The 20,745-nt window shown below is 39.7% G+C and overlaps 1 protein-coding gene across 6 annotated transcripts in view; it reads left to right on the top strand.

Moving 5' to 3' along the window:
- Window positions 1–20,745, top strand: part of KCNMA1 (potassium calcium-activated channel subfamily M alpha 1) — an 845,861-nt gene that overhangs the window by 194,512 nt on the left and 630,604 nt on the right. The gene's annotated exons all lie outside the window — the stretch shown is intronic.

The following is a 20,745-nucleotide window of genomic DNA, read 5'->3' as shown; positions in this document are numbered from 1 at the left end:
CATTGGTTTTCTCTTCTTTTTGTCCTTGCATAGAGAATAAAACAGAGAGGGAGGTATGAAGATTTTTATGGTAGGTCGATATTTGGATATTTTGGTAACACAAGTGCTAATATAGTGCAGATTTATCCATTTTATAATTGTGTATCAGTAGGTCATGTTACAAGACAAGATACATTGAGAAGACAGAGATTTAAACTGTGGTTTTAGTCTGAAAAATGACTTAAAGCAAAAAAAAAAAAAAAAGCATTGTGATATTCCATGTTTGTTTCTCACTGATTCCACATCAGATTTGCTCAGTTCTAAGTAAAGGTTTCAGAGTAACAGCCGTGTTAGTCTGTATTCGCAAAAAGAAAAGGAGTACTTGTGGCACCTTAGTGACTAACCAATTTATTTGAGCATGAGCTTTCGTGAGCTACAGCTCACTTCATCAGATGCATACCGTGGAAACTGCAGCAGACTTTATATATACACAGAGAATATGAAACAATACCTCCTCCCACCCCACTGTCCTGCTGGTAATAGCTTATCTAAAGTAATCATCAGGTTAGGCCATTTCCAGCACAAATCCAGGTTTTCTCACCCTCCACCCCCCCACACAAATTCACTCTCCTGCTGGTGATAGCCCATCCAAAGTGACAACTCTTTACACAATGTGCATGATAATCAAGTTAGGCCATTTCAGGCCTAACTTGATTATCATGTTTCAGAGTAACAGCCGTGTTAGTCTGTATTCGCAAAAAGAAAAGGAGTACTTGTGGCACCTTAGAGACTAACCAATTTATTTGAGCATTGTGTAAAGAGTTGTCACTTTGGATGGGCTATCACCAGCAGGAGAGTGAATTTGTGGGGGGGGGGGGTGGAGGGTGAGAAAACCTGGATTTGTGCTGGAAATGGCCTAACCTGATGATTACTTTAGATAAGCTATTACCAGCAGGACAGTGGGGTGGGAGGAGGTATTGTTTCATATTCTCTGTGTATATATAAAGTCTGCTGCAGTTTCCACGGTATGCATCTGATGAAGTGAGCTGTAGCTCACGAAAGCTCACGCTCAAATAAATTGGTTAGTCTCTAAGGTGCCACAAGTACTCCTTTTCTTTTTAGTTCTAAGTAAAGATTCTTTCCTACCTGTCAGCCCTAGAAACATATCTTGGGAACTTAGTCATGCATCGCCCACAAAAATTCTACAATTGAAACAGTCTGTTGGCACACTACCTACGTTAGAATCCATTCTCTTTCAGAGTTGAATTGGATATGGAGTGCTAACTGAAATACAAAGGAGTAAAAACTTAATTCAGGTCCTGCTTCTGCAAATACTTGTCCTAGGAAGCACTTCTGATTCTCAGAAGGTGGGAGTGGACGACAGGTAATTGTCTATTCTGTTCATTCCCTCTGAAGTACCAGGCATCTGCCACTGTTGGCAGACAGGACACTGGGCTAGATGGACCATTGGTTTGACCCTTCTTAATCTCTTTGATTGAAATACAGTGGATATGAAACTTCTACCAAATTTTACCAAATTTAAATAGGTTAATTTTCCATGTCTTTACACTTACCATGACCAAAAAGAGAGACACATAGAGGAAGGACTGTCACAATTTTAAGCATAACACTGCTAATAACAGCCAGTAAAATTTTCAGTGAAGCAAGATAATAGCTTTAGTAATAGTTCACTAATTAGCTATTCATAGAGATGTTTTCTTATGTAAAACTGTATGCACAGATGAACTTTTCTAGATTATAATTCACTAGCAACCCTCTATTTTTATCTTCTAAAGGCAGCAATCATTCCCGTACCACCTTATCACCAGAATTGGCTTTTGCACATTGGATCTTTACTTATTGGTATTTATTTAATGATCTACAACTGTTTGAGACCCAAAGATTAATTTCTACCTGTTGTGCGAATTAACAATACACCCAGACATGCTCTAGGAATTTATTTGGGGAAGTTCTATAGCTTTCGTTATATGGGAGGTCAGACTAGATGATCATAAGTGTTCCTTCCGTCCTTAGAATCTATGAATTTGTACAGTAACATGCACAGACTGCCTGTCTTTCATTGTTGTAATCTAGTTGGAAAGTGGAAGGGGAGCACACATCAAAGCAGTCAAGTTGGATGGGGAGTCATGGGGATGGGGAGGGAAGAGGATGCTAATTCCCCAAGCTAGGGAGAAGAAGAATATTTTTCTTCTGTTTTAGCAGAGGAGAGGAGAATTGCATTCCTCCCCCATCTCTTTCTTGCTTTGACCCCTCTTGATATCTGTGTTGTACATCTTTATCTCTTAAGGAACATCCATGATGCATTAGCAGTACTGGAAAAATATACAGTAAAATAAAGCTATTCATCCTTTCCCACTCATAAACAGAAGATAATATGCAGGCAGAGAACAATGCTGTTGCTGGGAAATACAGAGCTAGTCATGAAATGTTGTTAGTGAACATGCTGTAATAATTCTAACCTACACTTAGCAGCAAAAACATCATGCAGATCAAAGCTGAAAATTCTTAACATGGTTTGTCTAATAGTCTCATTCAGAAGAAATAGTGATGGGGGACTAAGAATGGGGCGGGGGGGAAGACTGCATTAAAATTGTGGTAGAATGAGCAGGCTACTATGGATCAGAAAATAACCTTGCATGTATTATAATTCCTGCTGTCATCCCAAAATGCATTAGAAATTGACTGATATCCAAAATATATACAGGGTTCATTTAATCACCACTGAAACTGCAGCCATTTCTGGGATGAAACACAACCCCACATACCCTGACCTCTTTTTAAGGCCGCGTTCAGCAAAGTACTGAAGCACAAGCCTAACTTGAGTGCATGTGTAGGCCCACTGACTTGAGGTTTAACACAGCAAACAAAATTACATATACATTGCTTCTAAAGTTATATCTACACTACCATTTCTGTTGGTAAAACTTATGTCACTCAGAGCTGTGAACTCTCTCTCCTCCCTCCTCCCCTCCCCCCCAATGATGTAAGTTACACAGACATAAGCGTCTATGTGGACAGTGCTATGTTGGAGGGAGAGCTTCTCCCACTGACATAGTTACTGCTGCTCATTGCAGATGGTTTAATTATGTCAACAGGAGAGCTCACTCCTATCGGCATAGAGCAACTACTCAAGAAATCTCACCAATGGCTGTGCTGCTGTAAACTCTCTAGTGTAGACATGGCCTAAATCAGTGAGTGAACACTTCCCTTTTCCTATTGCAATGGCTGAGTGAATATTGGTAGGCAAAATTTCAGAGTTGGAATTGGACCAGAGCACTAGAGCTAACACCCATACACTTGCAAAATCATGGGATCTTTAATAATTACAGAGAGTCAGGATTGATTTTTGTTTCATCTGAAAGACAGAACTCTGCTCAACAGGATTTACACACCATGGTGATGATTGTCTTAGAAATCCTAAGGTAAACAGCCGGTGTCTCTGAATGCCAAATTGCGACCTTGGCTCTGAAGGAGGACTGCTGGATGACCAGTACCAGTACTTGCAGCATCTAGGTATTCATGGGTCTTTCTCATCCCATAATAATCTGACACTTGTTAGCTCAGGAGACCTGGTAGGATTGCAAAACAAGACAGTAGGACTTCAAAAACCTACCCCCAGTATAAGTAAACTATTGCATAAAGAAAAGGTATATTAAATGAACATTAAAGTTACAAAGCCAAGCACTTAGAAGCTTGGAAGTGCCAAAATTAAAGTTGCCTGTGCCCTTATTCCTGGAAATGACTGATTTTCTGTTTGTTGAAATGTTCCAAATCTAATTCAGCTCAGACAGAGACCTGCTATGGAAAACTGTGGCTCAAACGATTTAAGGGGCAAAGTTATCAGCAAGTGAAAGCACATCTTACAATGGAAAGTAGCAGGCAACCTTAACTATAGGTATCACTACTAGCACTGCTTATAATTGACTATGAACAGAACCAGCTCCACTCTTTCTCAGGGTAGATAATGGACTCCTTCATGAAGGATCTTGCAGCTGTCGCTCCTGTCCTGCAAAGGCGGGCTTCCTTGATTAAGAATAGCACAACGATCAGCCAATGCTATTTGACTGGTTGTATACAGAACCAGGGCTTCCAACCCAAGTAATAGAAACTGAAAAAATAAACATTTACCCAAGCTTCTGTGAATCAGAACCACCTAGTTTTGCACAATTCTAATTATGGACCGAAACCTGCAAGTCATCCATGCACATGGATCTGAATGGGAATTCTGTAGATGGAAGGCTTGCCAGGCAGGCCAACTATTTCCACTCAAGTCACATGCCATTCTTGGATGTCTTCATAATGCTAAATATAAAGTAATCAAAGTCCTCATGATGTGAGAGGAGGGCTCTCCACAAAGAGTAAGAAATTTCTTCATACTTATTGGGGCCTTTTAAGAGGTCAGTTGCAATCTAAATTCGCAGCATGCAAAAAAGGGATATTGGCTTTTCCAAATTAATTCTCTGTGGGCCCAAACATAGCTAATGAGTAAAAAGTAATTTTGCCTAAGTTTGAACATCTAATTAGATCATGTCCTTAAGGAATCCTTTGAGGGCCAAGGCAGGTCACTGTCTAATAAGACTGTTCTTTTTCTTTTAAATGTTTTTTTAAAAATACTTATTAAAAGTGCTAGATTAACATCCCTGGAGGATGAAGTCCTCAGTTTGTTTCCAGAAGAGGTACTACATAGACAGTGGCAGTGCTGTCTTTCCTGCTTTGCACTGCGAATTCAGTACGTTCCAAGACTAACCTAGGAAGCCAGCTTCTTGGGAAAAGAAGACTGACCAGTCTTTGTCCATTCAGCCTCTCTGCTGAAACAGCCCATGGTGACAGTGGGTATAAAGTATAGACAGATGTACAGAGCGAACTGACGTGAAGCAGCTAACTCACTAGTTTTCCATATGCCACTGAGCACCTGTGGGATAGTTAAAACTGTTAGCTACTACTATTGGCTGAGCCAGATTGGAATCAGTAAGATTATTTTGAGCAGTGACAAAAAGTCACATTTGACTGAAAGTGCTTTTTAAAAATTCATAATCAACATTTTTAAATGAATGGCAGTTTTTACTTAATCTCAGACAGAAGCCCCAATTCTGGATAACTCTAAATTTTGGGAGGGTTCAGATTTGAATCCAAACTCTGTGGTCAAGTGTTTATGATGATTTCTGAAGAGCAAACACATTTCAGTAACTAGCTTGCCAAACCCTGTTTTCACAAGGACTCTCTATTTCCAGTCTGAACACCCTAGCCATTATAAACTAGTATGTCCTAGTGCCACCAATCAGAAATATGTCCCCTTCTTATTGAGGGCAAATGGTAACATTTTTGTGTGTGTAAATACATTTAAATTCCTCTCATGTTCTGTTTCAGTAGTTCCAGACTGTACTTCTCTTGTCGCAGCTATAACAGGTCTTAGAGCTGAATACATTTGATACAAAACTTATTATTATTATTATTTTATTATTAGGGTACACCCAGGCATGTTGGTGAGCTCAAAGCCTAATTTCCAGGATTTGATGGATTATCTAGGGGGTCTTACTTGTTTCAGAACAATTCTTTCTCTGTGGCTGCATAAACTGAGTAAAACTTCTTTTTTCTGGCTGTCTTGTATTTTGCAAAGGGAATCTAATAATGTAAAAAACTTGGTAGCAAAGCAGAAAGTTTTCAGAAGATTTTTAGCAGAGAAGGAAAAACTTTTATTCAAATATTCAAGAACTACTTTTTTTTTCTTTCTTTCACTCTTGATATGCCATTGTATAACAAGATAACTAACAAATCTTACACAGCAGTCAATTAGGGGTAATTAGGTGTAAATCTTGTCTCCTCACACTTCCCCATCACAGATGTAGTGCAGAGGGCCTTGCTTGTGGTGGAACCAGTGTGGCTCTGTGGAGTGGGGTAGGATGTGTTTATCAGAATACTTGAAAGCAAACCATATATAGGTTGAATGTCCTCCATGTTCTGTGGAACCCAGCTCTGCAGAGAGTGTTTCCTCAGTGGTGAAGAGGGCTGTTTGGAGGCAAGGTAAGTGGAGCTAGTGGATTTGCAATGACCTGCCTCTATGCTGTTCATCCCGCCCTCAGACCACAGCACAGGAGCTACTGCAAACTCAAGGCTACCCAAGTGGTCATAGAGTGACTCCAGTGTCTCTCCATGACCTTGGAGAATGGTTATTGCCTTTCTTCTGCAATAACCCTCCTGAGTTCAGTCTATTTATTCAGATTCTCCATGTGGGCAGGGTTTGCCTCTTATGGAGATAATTTCTTTTCTCCAGTCTGAAGCTTCCAGTTTGGCTTGGCAGAATTTGAGTTTTACCCTTTTATAATTTTGAGGCATAGTATTGATGTTTAGTTAAAGCATTTCTTCTATTTGCATAGATTTAAATGTTCACAATTGTAGAAAATTATGGGGAGGGGGATCAGGCAATAATTATTTGATGGCAGTAGACTTTGAGATTCAAAGTGTTAAAGCTTTTATAACCATTAAAACACAACCTGACAACGTCATACGTCAAAATGTACAGAGTAAATATTCCTAAATCAAACTCTAATCAATTCCCAAGCATCATTTTTCTTACTCTGCCTAGCTGTAAATTTTGATTATTATCAATGGAAATATTCTTGTTGATTTGAGTGTGTATGGTGAAATCAACCGTTTACCAACATTTACCATAAAAATCTGATCCTTCCAAGCCTAAGTATGTGCAAGAATTAGCCCACCTCAAGAATTAAGTTTTTTGAAAGGTTTGCAGAAGCCGACCATGTACATTTTTCTACTTCCTAAACCAATAGTGAGCTACCCCCAACCCAATCTCCCCGCTTCCTTAGTTGCCCTACCCATGACCACTTCCTCACTAAAAACTTACCTTTCGTGTCCCCTCCTTAAGCCTCCTCTAGGGTCCCTGTGTGATCTGTGTGCAAAAAATGTAAAAGGGTCTCTTCCAGTTCCAGTAGTTATTCATTTTTTATTTTGGCATTGGTGGTGATTCTCCATCCTGTGGAATGGAAATTAATATTGTCAAAGGAATTCCATGGCAGCTAGTGCATTTGGAAGGACATATTTATTTTCCATGGTGTGTTTGGGGGGGATGGAGTGAGCCAGGAGGCCATGAATGCATGCTAAGGAAGGGGAAATAAATGTGTACGCAGAGAAGTAAGGAAGTTGTAGGGCTAATGACACTTGACCCATGTCTTGGGTGCCCCTGCATGGTGTCTATTTTCACCCTTGAGAAATTTGCAAATTAATTGAATGTCACAATGCAAATTGTGTAGGGGTGTGGCATAATTATTAATTCAAGATGCGATGGATGATTTAAATTTCATGTTTAGATATTACCATTAATTGTGTCAATTAAGAGTGGTTTTGGAGTATATTCAAAATACATAGTAAACTGAGAAATAACAGATGTTGATGAGACACAACATAGGCAAGCAAAATACTTAAGATAATTCATAGAGCCATATGGCAGTCTGTATCACCCTGTCCTGGAGGAAACACATCCTTATACTTATTAGGCCAGATCATTAACTGAGGCAAATCAGTATAGTTCTATTGTCTACTTCATTGACTTTGGTCCTTTTCTGTGAACAACAACCCTTTGTTGTGCTAAATGACTGGGGGTGTTACATTGTATTTCCTAGTAATCAGGAGCTGTGCTGATGTCTCTAAGGGCATGTCTACATTGCATGTTTACGCTGCAATTAGACATGCATGGCTGGCCTGTGCCAGCTGATTTGGGCTCCTGGGGCTCAGGCTGAAGCCTGAATCCAGAACGCACTGCAATGAAACAGCCCCATAGCCTGAGGCCCAAGAAAGTCCAAGTCAGTGACATGGGCCAGCCACGGGTTTTTATTTGTATTGTGGACATACCCAAAGACCACTTTCCTTAGAACTTCTGGAAGCCATCTGATCACAGTACTACTTTATCCAACCTTAAGGAAAGCAATGCTATTCCACTACGCCACCTGTTTGTTACTGACTCTTCTTCCAACATCTCCTTGTATCAATGACATCGGTGTGCTTGAGCAATGAGCAAGGTTTATGAGGAAGGGAGCCATTCAGAATTCTCCAGAGATGTGTCCAGGTTTTATAGGTGCCACGGGGTTATTTAGAGTTATTGAAGGCAATGTTGTATGCATGTCTGAGTTTATCTGGACAGTTGTTTGGGCACAAATAATAATGAAAGCATGAACAAACTCCTTTTTTGAAAATGATGGCTTTGTCACACCATGGATATTGATATAGCAATAAAGTTTTATTGGTTGCAGTTCTAATTGTCTGTGGGAAGCCTGCAGGGATCTTTATCACAACACAGTCCAGTTCTACTGCCTGGTGGATAAATAATGGGATTGATGACTCATGTTTCCAGAATAGTGGTTCTAAAACTCAAAGAAAATAGCCTGTGCCCAATACAGCTGTGTGCTGTGATCCCCTTAGCTTCCACAGACCAAGCAGGATAGGAGTTGCTATCCTGTCCTCTTGGATGAGAGTGCTTTGCAGAAGGTGCTGCAGCAGGCACTGTCAGTGATTCAGGAGGAATACTTTCTTTCTGAGACATTACAGAACTAGTATCTCATTATGGAGTTAAGGGTCACGTGTTGCCATTCAGAAGAGATGTATAGCTGAGGTCCCTTCCACTTGGGATTTTTAATGGGACTCACATGGCATTCTGTTTAGAACAGGGATGTTTTAATCCAGGTGGTTCAATGGGATGTAATGTTCTGTACGTTTCCCCGACATGTGTGTGCACATACACAGATTTTTCTTTCCTGTCCTAGGTGGCTACGTAGTGTTGCTCAGGCTAACCACAAGGTGGCTGTATTTCAGATGTTGATTAAAGTGATCTCTGAGCATAGTTCAAATATCAGACATTTTTTAAATTGTAAAGCATTTTAGAATTCTTCACAACGGAAGTGGCTGTATGAATGTATGATTAGACATTACTACCAAGGGTTAAAAATGGTTTCTTTTGAGCAACCTTGTTACATATCTGCATGGGACTTTGTTGCAAGTTGCAGCTGATTGTGTGTGTAAAAAAAAACCTTACTCTATATTCTAAAGATTCCCTTTATTTTGCAATTCTCTGCTGTTTTGCTCTAGCCACCACTACTGTTCCTTAACTACAGTCTGAGTCTGGCTTCCAAGGGAGCTGACATTCATATAATTGATCTGACTATGTGGATGAAAACATTTTTGTGCAGGAATTCTATCAGAACCTGTTGATTTCAATGAGTGCAGAGCACAGCGGAAAATCATACATTTTTTAAACTGTGTCATTTCTAGTGACTGAGCATCTTACTAAATATCATGATTGTAGGTCTGACTTATTAAGCTGTTTTCCTGAAGGTAGTTTTTGGAGTACACCAAGGTGGTGGTGTTATCATCAGGGTTTAGGTTTTCTGATGTCTCTCTAAATATTAGGAGAAACTGACTCCTGCCAGGGTCCTAGTAAGCTCTGAATGAAAAGTAGAAAGATGTATACATCCTCACTAAAACTTTCCCTTTGGATCATTATTGGTTTGTTCTGTGTACAGGCCTGGGAGCCAGAAACTTCAGACTTCTAATCATAGCTCTGACATTTACTCTCTGCATAACCTAGGGTGGGTCACGTAACCTCTCTATTTCAGCTTTTCCATCTGTGAAAAATGAGAATGATGATACTGCTCAGACATATTGTGAGGATTGATTAGTTCTGTCTATCAAGGCCCTTATATGGTCACAGTGTTTGTAGTATCTGAAATCCTAATGAATGTTCTGGTAGTTCTTTTGAAGATGAATGCTAAGTATTATTTTTAATGAAAAAACTATGGTACCTGAATTAACCATTAGGCTGTGCCACAAATTAAGAAGGAGAAACTCTTCCCAGCTAATGATCCAGGTCTGTCTTTAACTGTTGGACTACAGTTTCTAACATAGTGACATAAATTGCCCCTATGACACTGTTGGACTACAGTTTCTAACATAGTGACATAAATTGCCCCTATGACACATACAACAAGGTGAATGCTTATGGAAAGAATGCACATGATATACAAAAAGTCATTTCCTGGATCTCAGAATGAAGTCTTTATTCATGGGGACATAGTTTAGTCACGCATATCTACAACTGCTCCCTTACACCTAAAGATTGCAGAAGAAATAGGGGAGGAGAATCCAAAGAAAGCTCAAACTGACAAGTTCAAATCTGAATCCTAACACACTGCCTTCAGAAACTCATTCTCTCCCCCCCCCCCCCTTGTCCCTATAAGGTGTGCGTCAGTAAAGTGTGGTGTACCTCATCCCCTACACTCAGATTGTCACACTGAAGCTCAGGAATTTCCCAATGCCCCCACACTTCCAAATTATCAACCAAAGCAATAAAACATTCATATGTCACTAGGCATTTTCAGGTTACTATTTCAAGCAGCTTCTGTCATTCCAAAAGCCCAGTTCTAGTAGCTTTGCCAGTCCCACTGAGAGTTCAGGTCCTGCTTAAATGGGACTTCTTTTTGTTGGTTTTGTTCTGGCAATCAGTACCTGTGTGTAACTTTTTGTTACCTAGGCATGTATCCTCCAACAGAGGTCTGGTGTGACTGGCTGTTGGGCCAGGACGTTGTTCCTGCTGTCAGACTTCCTTTCAATTTCTGGGCTCCTGCCCTGTGATAGTATTGGCTCTTAAGAGAGACGAGAAATAACAGAAACATCCGTTATCACCATAGGAGAGTGGCTGGCTGGCTGCGTTTCAGCCACTAGGATGTGTTGCTGCTGTTGATAGTCGTTTTATCACTCAGTGTCTCCACAATCAATGAGAATCACTGCAGAAGCTCAGGAAGACAGTGGGAGCAGTGAAACAAAGTTGGAAACAACAAATGACCAAATACAATATTTTATTATATTAAAAAAAAAAACCCAAGCAACTGGAAGTTTATGCAGAAGAATGGAGGAGCCTTCCCATCTCTTCAGTAAATGTCTTGGAGTGGGAATCTTTCCTCCCTCTCCATTATGAATATCATTTCCCTTTTGCCTCTAGGCTTTTTCCGTTGAGCTGGTCAGAGGCTCATCCTGCACTAAGAATCTTAAAACTGTCAGAGCTGACAGAGCAGGGAAAGCTAGGCTTTCCAAAGGACTCCATTAGCGAGAAGGCTAGGAGATTAGTCCACAGGAAAAAACCATGAGCACTTTTGGTTTCCCTCTGCAAGGTAGCTGAACAGCATAGGATTTCTACAATAGTGCACTGCTAGCCGAAGTGCTATCACTCTTGTTCAGCTTAGTGGCATTAAATGGCTTTTAAATTCTGATCTGCATAACTGAATGTTTCTTCTTCCAGGCTGTGGTCTGTGGACCATTGATGGTATTCACAGTGCTGGCTCTGGCTTTTTTCCTTTGTCCTGTCTGCTGTCTCAAACTAAATAATGGCTAAGGGAACTCTACATACTTTTCTATTTAAACATTTGATGTAGCTGCTGCAGGAATGTGCATTAGGCCCATTCCTCATGGGAAATATGTCCAGAGGCACCTCTGCAGCCAGAGTGGAGGGCTGTGATGAGGTGCTGATAGGCATGAGATTGATCTCCCAGTTATACCCTCCCCTTTCTCTCCGTTCTTCAAGTAAATCTGCTTCCAAGACATTGGTGAGGGAGGGGGAGAAAACTGTTAGGCAGTGTGGCCGCAAAGGGGTCCCTTGAGTCTACAGAACAAGGAGTAGGAGAAGGGGGCACCTGGAGAGGGGAACCCATACAGGATTTTTCTTGGGTGTTGGGAGCACTGAGGCTTTATAGTCTCAGTTGCTCCAGGCAACAGACACAAGGCATCCTTTTCCTCCCCTGAGAATAGGGAGCACTTGAGAGTTGAGGTGGTCTAGAGGTGTTCCTTTACCTCATCTTTAGACTGTGTCCTATCCAGATACAGACTTCGTAGAGGAGTACTGAAGAGAGGTGACAACACCTGGTTCTGGTCAGCTTCCACTGGCAGGCTGCTGTGTGGGAGAAGTGCTGAGGTGCTCTTAACACCAGCCCTGGGATGGGTATTTGGAAGGAGCCATACACTCAGGACACCATCTCCACTTTCTTCTACCAAGAGGCTGGGAGTTTTTGTTGGTGGAGCCTTCCCTGATTCCTGAGCTTTCTTCTCCTCCCAGTTTGATAATATATTAGGTGGAGGGATCCTCCCTGTCTTGATGAGGCACTAACTGTGTGTCATTGTGAATTGGTGCATGAATGTGACATTAGCAAAAAGGTTTTAGCAGCCAGTCAGAACTTGGCTTTGGACAGTCAGAGTCCCTATCCAGAACCCTAATGGTATTTGGTATCAATTTCTAGCCTTTTTGTTTCCCAATATTGGGACTAAATTCTGTTGCTTGTGCAAGACAGAATACTGCCCATATTAGACCTTGGGACTGAGTAAAGGGAATGTTACTCAGTTGTGGGTTTTTTTTTTTTAAGAAAACAGCTCTTTGAAGAATCTCAGATGTTTGGAATGTTAGACATAGTTCTGGTTGAGATGGATTAGTGTCAGAGGACAGGTGAGGTCATCAAAGGGTGCATAAATTTGTCTCCTGACTCTGCCATTTTAGTTGACTCTCAGATTTACCATCACAAAATATGGCATGTGGCTTGTTTATATATTGTCTGGGTTGTTAACCCTGAAGACTAAATTTATCCATGGAATAAGTTCAACACAGCTAGTGTTTGTGCCTGACTGCCCACCGACCTGGAGAAGCTACTTGTAGAGGTGAAAGGCTGTTCATCATTCATATACACTGAATTTAACTACTCTGCTGAGACTGTCAATAAAAATACCAAGTGTATCTGGACACCACTAGACACTGGATTGGAAACCACCAACCTCATTTCATGCATCCAAGACAGGTACCTTTTGATAATAACTGACAGTTACTACCATCCTAGAAATTTAAATCTCAAAAAAGAATTGGTAACCAGCAACATTCAGTGTGTCTTGCAATCAAGTGAGACATCCTCAGTGCAAAAGAAGGAGTTTTAAGTGATAAATCTGTGATAAACCTGCTGTTCTGTGACTGAAGGTCCTAAAACTCCAGTCTTGTTCTTTTCATTTCACATGTAAATCGCTCTGAGAGAAGACGCTCCAACACTATAAATATCTGCAAATGTTCAAGTAAATATAAACTCTATTGCTACTGTCAGTCCGTTATGCTTTTCATTACTTCCAAGTTGTGTTTTTATGTGAGCTACATTTGCTTTAGACATTGGCTTCTTTCTCAGTTTAGATTATTGAGCATCTCCTCATATGCCTTGCTCAAACTATGAGTACACTCTTCATAATTTACTTGTGAACTAGATTCATACGTCTGTCTATGTGAAGCTAAAAAAAATACCTTTCTTACCCTCTCTGAGAAAGGGGCTTAAATTTGGACCAAAGGGAGGGAGCAGTGACTGAAAACATTAGTTATTCAGCTGTCCTACATTAATGAGCATTTATAATATATCCAGATGAGGAAGTAGTCCTTATTATTAGGGAATGCATTTTAGAAGTTAAATTTAAACTAAGGGAGAATAATAATTTTTTGAAGACTAAAGCCACTGAAATTTAAAAACGTGTGGCACATGGGAGGATTACAGAAATTGCAGGACAATGGAAATTTATTGGGCTGTCTTTTTTTAATTTTGAAGAATTAGTCCTTTTGTTGATTTTCTTGTAGGCACTACTTTTTCTCTTCATAATCTAAAACACTGGTTCTCAATCAGGGGTACATGTATCCTGGGGGTAAGCAGAGGTCTTCCAGGGGATACATCAACTCATCTACATTTGCCTAGTTTTACAACAGGTTACATAAAAAGTAGGGCTGTCAAGTGATTAAAAAAATTAATCACTATTAATCGTGCTCTTAATAATAATACCATTTATTTAAATATTTTTGGATATTTTCTACTTTTTCAAATATATTGATTTCAATTACTACACAATGCAAAGTGTATGTACAGTGCTCACTTTATATTTTTGATTACAAATATTTGCACTATAAACAAATATTTTTCAATTCACCTCATACAAGTACTGTAGTGCAATTTCTTTATCATGAAAGTTGAAATTAAAACTGTAGAATTATGTACAAAAAAACCTGCATTCAAAAATAAAACGTTAGAGCCTACAAATCCACTCAGTCCTACTTCAGCCAATTGCCCAGACAAACAAGTTTGGTTACAATTTGCAGGAGATAATTGTGACAGGTTCAGTCAGAGACCCCTTTGGGACTGTCACCTGATGTGCTGCGACTACCTCTGAGCCCATTTTCTCTGCCAGTTTGGGCCTCCAGAACCCTGCCTTGTTGATCCCTGCTGCAACACAGACCCAGGGTCTGAACCACGCTCCTAAAGCTGTAGACTTAACTTGAAAATGGCTTAGGAAGTGCTCCTGTCTCTAGCACCAGAGACCCAGCTCCCAATGGGATCCAAACCCCATGTAAATCCGTTTTACTCTGTATAATGCTTACACAGGGTAAACTCATAAGTTTTTCACCCTCTATAACATTGATAGATATCCACAGCTGTTCACTCCCTCAGGTATTAATTACTTACTCTTGGTTAATAAAATCACTTTTGTTTATTTATTAAGTATAAAAAGTAGGATTTAAGTGGTTTCAAGTAATAACAGACAGAACAAAGTAAGTTAGCAAGCAAAATAAAACAAAACACGTAAGTCTAAGCCTAACACATTAAGAAACTGATTACAGGTGAAATCTCACCCTCAGAGATGTTCCAATAAGCTTCTTTCACAGACTAGACTTCTTCCTAGTCTGGGCCCAATCCTTTTCAGACCAACATTGTAGTTTATGGCCTGGGTCCCGCAATCACTCACACCCCTGTAGTTACTGTCCTTTGTTTCTGTTTCTTTCAGGCATCTCTTTGGGGTGGAGGGGCCATCTCTTGAGCCAGCTGAAGACAAAATGGAGAGGCTTCCAGGGGCTCTTGTATTCTCTTTTGTGGGCAGAAACTCCTTTGTTCTTCTGTGCAAAATCACAGGAACAAGATGGAGTTTGTAGCCACCTGGGCAAGTCACATGTCCATGAATGATTCAGCTTTTTGCAGGCCAACACCATTGTTTGTTAGTTTGAACGTTCCCAGAAAGTTCAGATGTGGATTGGCGTCTCCCAAAGTCCATTGTTGAGTGTAGGGATATCTGAAACAGTCCAGAATGAAATAATAATTGTCCTAAACTCAATCACACATCCATTTTCAGATTCAAAAACCTTAATTACCTTTTTAAAAAAAATGCATGTTTGCACTTCCTGGTTTGAGAATCAACACAAGAATGGTTAACAATATTGGCATTTAATTGAACATTATGAATAAATCATTATAGTAATGAGACTACTCAGCTATTGTACATCACTTGTTCAGTGGGAAATGCACTGTACCTAGAGTAGGTCACCTAAGAGTCACATAGGAAATATTTGGGTTAAATTGAAAACTTTTTTCCTCTTAACTAATTCCATCTTCACAATCATCAGCACAGTACCGCAAGGTAATCATGATCTTATGATTGTGATGACATCATGTTTCCATATCAATAGGATATGAATGATTTCACAGCTGCATGATTAAATGTCTGGATCCCCTTACTATAGGCCCTTAGGGTAGATATTTAGTTTAATATAATAGAAATTAATTATTAAAAATGGAAACAACATTACAACTAATACTGGATTGAACATTTTTGACAAGTATCTCTGTGTTTCTTCTTGCCAGGTCCCTCCCCTTCCTCCCCCTCCGAAACCCCACACTTCCTTTCCTGGTAAGATAAAGATTTTCAAGCTTGGAACCAATATTAAAGTCTTTAAGTTCTGTGGTGAGAAATGAGTGCCCTTAAAAAAAATTAATTACTTATTTGCTCACTTAAACAGCTTTTCAAATATTTCTGTTTTTTCATACTGGAACTTAATTTCCCAGGTCAACATAGAATCACACATGGATTTATCTGATTTGAAGGTTTGTCTTTAATTCATGATTTCCTTTATTTTTAAATTTTAAACACATAAAAAGATTATGCATTAACCTTGGTTGGAAAATAGAGAATGTGCTTTAAATGACATCATTTTCTTGACTACTTTGGCAGGAGCTGGAGTATCTCCAAAATTGTAATAATTATTGATGACTCCATTTAAAGCTAAGATAAATTAAAGGGACACTATCAAATAGTTTAGGTCCAAAATTTAGATTTGTATGTCTCTTTAAAAAAATATTAAAAATACACTTCTAAAATAAAATTCCCACCTTGCCTTCCTCTTCTGTGTTTTCATTAATCTGTGGATATTTCAATACAGATGTCAGTGAAAATGAGAGGCATAGCAAAGAAGGGAAGTTCACTCATATATGTTGCTGCCCTGCCAGATACCCAAATACAGGAACATTGTGCTACTACTGAACGACAAACTGAAAGTGACTAGGCCCATTCTCCCCTATGCCCAAAAAGTCTATGTAAGAGAGAGGAAAAACCTACAAATTCCATCTTCTTGAGTTTCCTAGGAGTTCGTCCTTGGAGGGAGGCTCTTCATCCAGAGGGACGTTGTTTCTCTTGTGGAAGAATCAAGGGTGTTCAGTTCTCAGAATCTGCAGATCTTGGAGGAGCCAGTGGGGGCACAAAACCCTCCTACCTGTGCTTTTGCTCCAGTTCTGTGGTGCCCTTTCCCCCACTCTTCTCTGGCTACCAGGCAGTGCAGCTATTTTGGAACTTCCAGAGAACCACTGGACATAACTGCTCCTGGTTCCCCTTTCCTTTAAAGGCTCAAAGGCTCCATAATGCAAGGGAGCTAGTGAAAGCTAATACAGTTGGAGGGTATACTAAATAGTGCTCTTCTGTACTATAGGTTTTTGGGTGTGTGGCAGAACAATCTGTAGGAAACCAGCTGCCAGCTCTTCTACTCATTCTTCCTCTGTGCTCTCTTCTAACTTGACAAGCTGGAACCCGATGTAGCCCTTCTGGAGTGACTTCTGTGGGGTTGAGGAAAGGGGGGGGGAGCACATTGTGCAGGGTGGAATCTCCACTTTCAGTGGGTGTAGGCTTCCCTCTATGGATGGGAATGAGAGACAGGAACAGGAGGCTTGAAGTGAACTGACCAGTCTGAGTTTGCTGTGCAGGCAAAATGAAGTGCAGAATGTTAAAATAATTAGTGGCAGTGATAGAGATGTTGAGCGTTTTTTCGGCTTTAATAATCTAAGGATCCCATTCAGGAAAGTGTTCCTACAAGGAATATCAGCAAATGCTTATAAGTGCATGCATAAAGTCAGACACACGCTTAAGTGCTTCCCTGAATGGGGCCCTGCAATATTAGAGTTACACAGCAAAGGACATTGTTGTCTGAAACATGATTTTTTATGTTTTAGTGTCCCTAACTTACCCCTGTACATTAGCATTAAATTATTATTGTTGACCAGCATTTTAGTGGAGGATTCCTGGCAAAGAGCAGAGTCCTGCAGGCTGCATTCTTGTTCCTGCATGTAACATCTAATCCCATTACTCCAATATTTTATTATGGTAACCACAGCATATTGATCAAAGGTAAAGGGCTTTATTCCCTCAAAGTCAAGGAATATCTAAGTTGTTTTTCTGTGTCTATCTAAGTCATTTATTCACTCTTTCACAGGGGTGAAAAACACCCAAGTACTGACTGAATAAATAGTGGGGTAGGTTTTGGGAGTCAGGCATGATTCCATGTTAACAAAATGTGTTCAGCATATTATTTTAAGAAACTACCCGTAATCCTCTATGGAATTCCTAACCATTTAAAATAAACATTAGTGGATGGCTAATTCACTTTTTTTTATGAATTTGGAAATTTGACACTGTTAATACTTCTACAAATTGCAATAATAAGAATTCATTGTGCAGAGTTATTGTTTTAAGAAGAACTTCATTTTGGACTGTGGGTTATATTAATGGCTTATGCTCAAATAAATTGGTTAGTCTCTAAGGTGCCACAAGTACTCCTTTTCTTTTTATTAATGGCTTTGAACATGATAAAGATTCATAAAAGGAATAGCCATATCAAACATGTATTTGAGCTGTATCTTGGGCAACTCGCTTCACCTCTTTGTGCCTTGGTTTCCCATCCCATCCTTTGTCTGTCTGCTGAGATTGTAAGTTCTTTGGGGCAAGTCCGTGGCAGAGCTGGGAACAGAATGCATGTCCCAGTCTCAAGCCCTATTCACAGAACCACACTGTATCTCGCTCTTCCACTTCCCTTGTTTCATAGAGTCAGCTACATTTCTTTCTTGAGCACATTCAATCTTTTTTTAAAAAAAAAAGCCTCAGGAAATTTGGTGCTTATTGCAAGGTTTCTGCGTGACAGCTCTGAGAGGTTAAGTCCTCTGCTTTCTGCTTTTTTTTTTTAATTTACTGTTAGTATTTCAGTTATTTTAAAAATAAGTCTCTCCCAAACCATAGGTGGAGATGCATGTGGCAACAAATACGGCGTAGTGCAGGCAGCAGCAATGAATGTTTCATTGATGCTGCACTGCCAGCATGACTCACCCTGAGTTAGAGGGAGTACCTCTGCAGATAAGGGAATAGTCTGGCAACCTCTCTGCTGAAACTGCCAGAAAGATTAGTACTAAGTGCCAATTGTCATGCAGGTTTTTGATATTGACACCAGAGTTTTTGTTAGGAATTAAACTGAGACCACCAGGTAAGCTTGGTTATCTACCTAGTGGTGAAAGAACATTCATTTTCTCTTCATTGCCAAGGGGGGTGGGAAGTGATTTCCCTCTCCTGTGACAATTTTTAATATTTTAGACATTTCCCCCTTCTGTATCAGGACATATCTGAGATTTTTTATTTATTTATTTTTTTTTGGCCAAAAAGTAGGGAGAAAAGAGATTAATTTAGTCAAAGCAGTGACTTTAACCTGGGTCTCCAACATCACAGAGGAGGGCCCTGACCACCAGACTATGCGGTATTCTGGGGTAGTGTGATGTCTCTGGCTTTGATCTGAAATTCCATCCTGGAACTGAGACATTTTCCCAACAAAAGTTTTTTTGTCTGAAGTGGTAAGTTTCCATGAAAAATTTCAGTTAGAAATCAGTACTTTCACAAAAGTTTAATTGAAGAATTTCCAGCCAACTCTACTTCCCTGAAACTCCTCTTGTATATGTTATACACTCTCTTTATATAAAAAAATTATCCTTCAAATTCTTAGTGTGTTAAGAAGGCTTTTTATAAAGAGTCATATTATATTAGAGGTAATAAGGTGAGGTTATTAAAGACAGAGATTAGCAGTAAGGGGAACTTTCTTTGACACACTGTGTAATCTTAGGCAGGTTACTTTAGATCTGTCTCTGTTTCTCCTACTTTAAAGGGGGTTAATAGTCCCCCCCCCTCCCTTTGTAAAGCACTTTGGATAAAAGTGACTGGAATATTGTCTTGATCATTATGTCAACTCCAAGTGTTAAGCATTACTAGGGTAAGTGCAACAATAAAAATATTTCTGACAATTATTTACCTTTATCATAATTTACCTTTATTAAAAGTTCCCCCATACATTCCCCCATATTTGTGATCTAGTATGATCTAGTATCCTCGTCCTGTGTGATATCACTTTAAGGACATTTACCTCTTTGGAAGGGTTGTTTTGCAGTGCAATATTTGAATCATAGAGCAGGTTCTCAAACACTAAACCACTGTCCTATGTAATAATTGTCTTATCTATTTAATGAACCTATTGCCACAGTGCATAGAGACCAAAGAATAATGATAGCATCTCCTTTGATTTAAATTCTGTGTCCCCATTAAGCAAATGAAATGCCTGTTTTGCCCTTTTTGCTGCCACTTTATAATTGAATGGGAGCTTTGGGGAATCTCTTAATGTGCTAATGGTTCAGTCAGGAATGCTCGGACTAGTAAGGGAGAAGGATTCACAGATTTCTGTTTTTGGGCCAGAAACCAGACTCAAGATGTGTGAAATGTCTTCGTAACCTCCACCCTACCCTGCCCATGCAATCCTAGCTTATGCTGGGTTTTGCCACAAACCACAACCTAACTCTAGGTTTGTTGAATGGTTCATTAATTGTTTCTCTCTTTTTAAGCACACCTGGGCCAATTGATGATTTTATGTGGAAACCACACACAACAGAGTTAACCTGTGTGAATGGAAGGAAAATAATGTTGTTCATGCAGAAACCTGTGAACTGGCATAGCCAAGTTTTGCAGAGCTGTTTTCATAGAATGTTGACAATTAAAATGAGCACACATGTCTCAGGAAGATTCTCGTATCACTAGCCTTACATACTCAAAGTTACACTCATCACAGAAAAGAATACGGTCATTGTATGATCCCTGCTGCAGGATGACATATATGGGAATGTGTTAGTTTGAACCAGACAGCAATGAGAAACCCCTCTCTGTTTTGTTATGCACTTTTTTTTTTTTTTTTTTGGTGCCTAGTTGCCATTGCATAATTTGCGTCTGGAAGCATCATATTCACTTCCTATCCTACATTCTCATTCTTGAGGTTTTTTGTTAGTCTCAAGGAGAAGAGAGATTAGACAATCCTGCAGTGTTCTTTTCTCCTCTCCACTATTTCTCTAACTTGGTCAGGCCCTATTTATCCTCAATTTTTAATTCCCCATTAACTTTCTTAGGAAAAATATGCTTTTTCCTTTCACCATTTGCTACAATGCTTGGAAATCCTTTTTGCTCATTACTTTACTTTTCTGTTCCTATAATTGTTTTACTAGGTTTAGCTATTTTGTGTAGTCTCTCTAATCCTCCTTTTCAGCAGATCACTTACACTGTGCCACA

The sequence above is a fragment of the Eretmochelys imbricata genome, chromosome 7 (genome assembly GCF_965152235.1).
Source record: "Eretmochelys imbricata isolate rEreImb1 chromosome 7, rEreImb1.hap1, whole genome shotgun sequence".
In the NCBI taxonomy this organism is placed as follows: Eukaryota; Metazoa; Chordata; order Testudines; family Cheloniidae; genus Eretmochelys; species Eretmochelys imbricata.
Note: the sequence above shows the minus strand (reverse complement) of the source record. Positions and strands in the feature narration are given on the sequence as shown.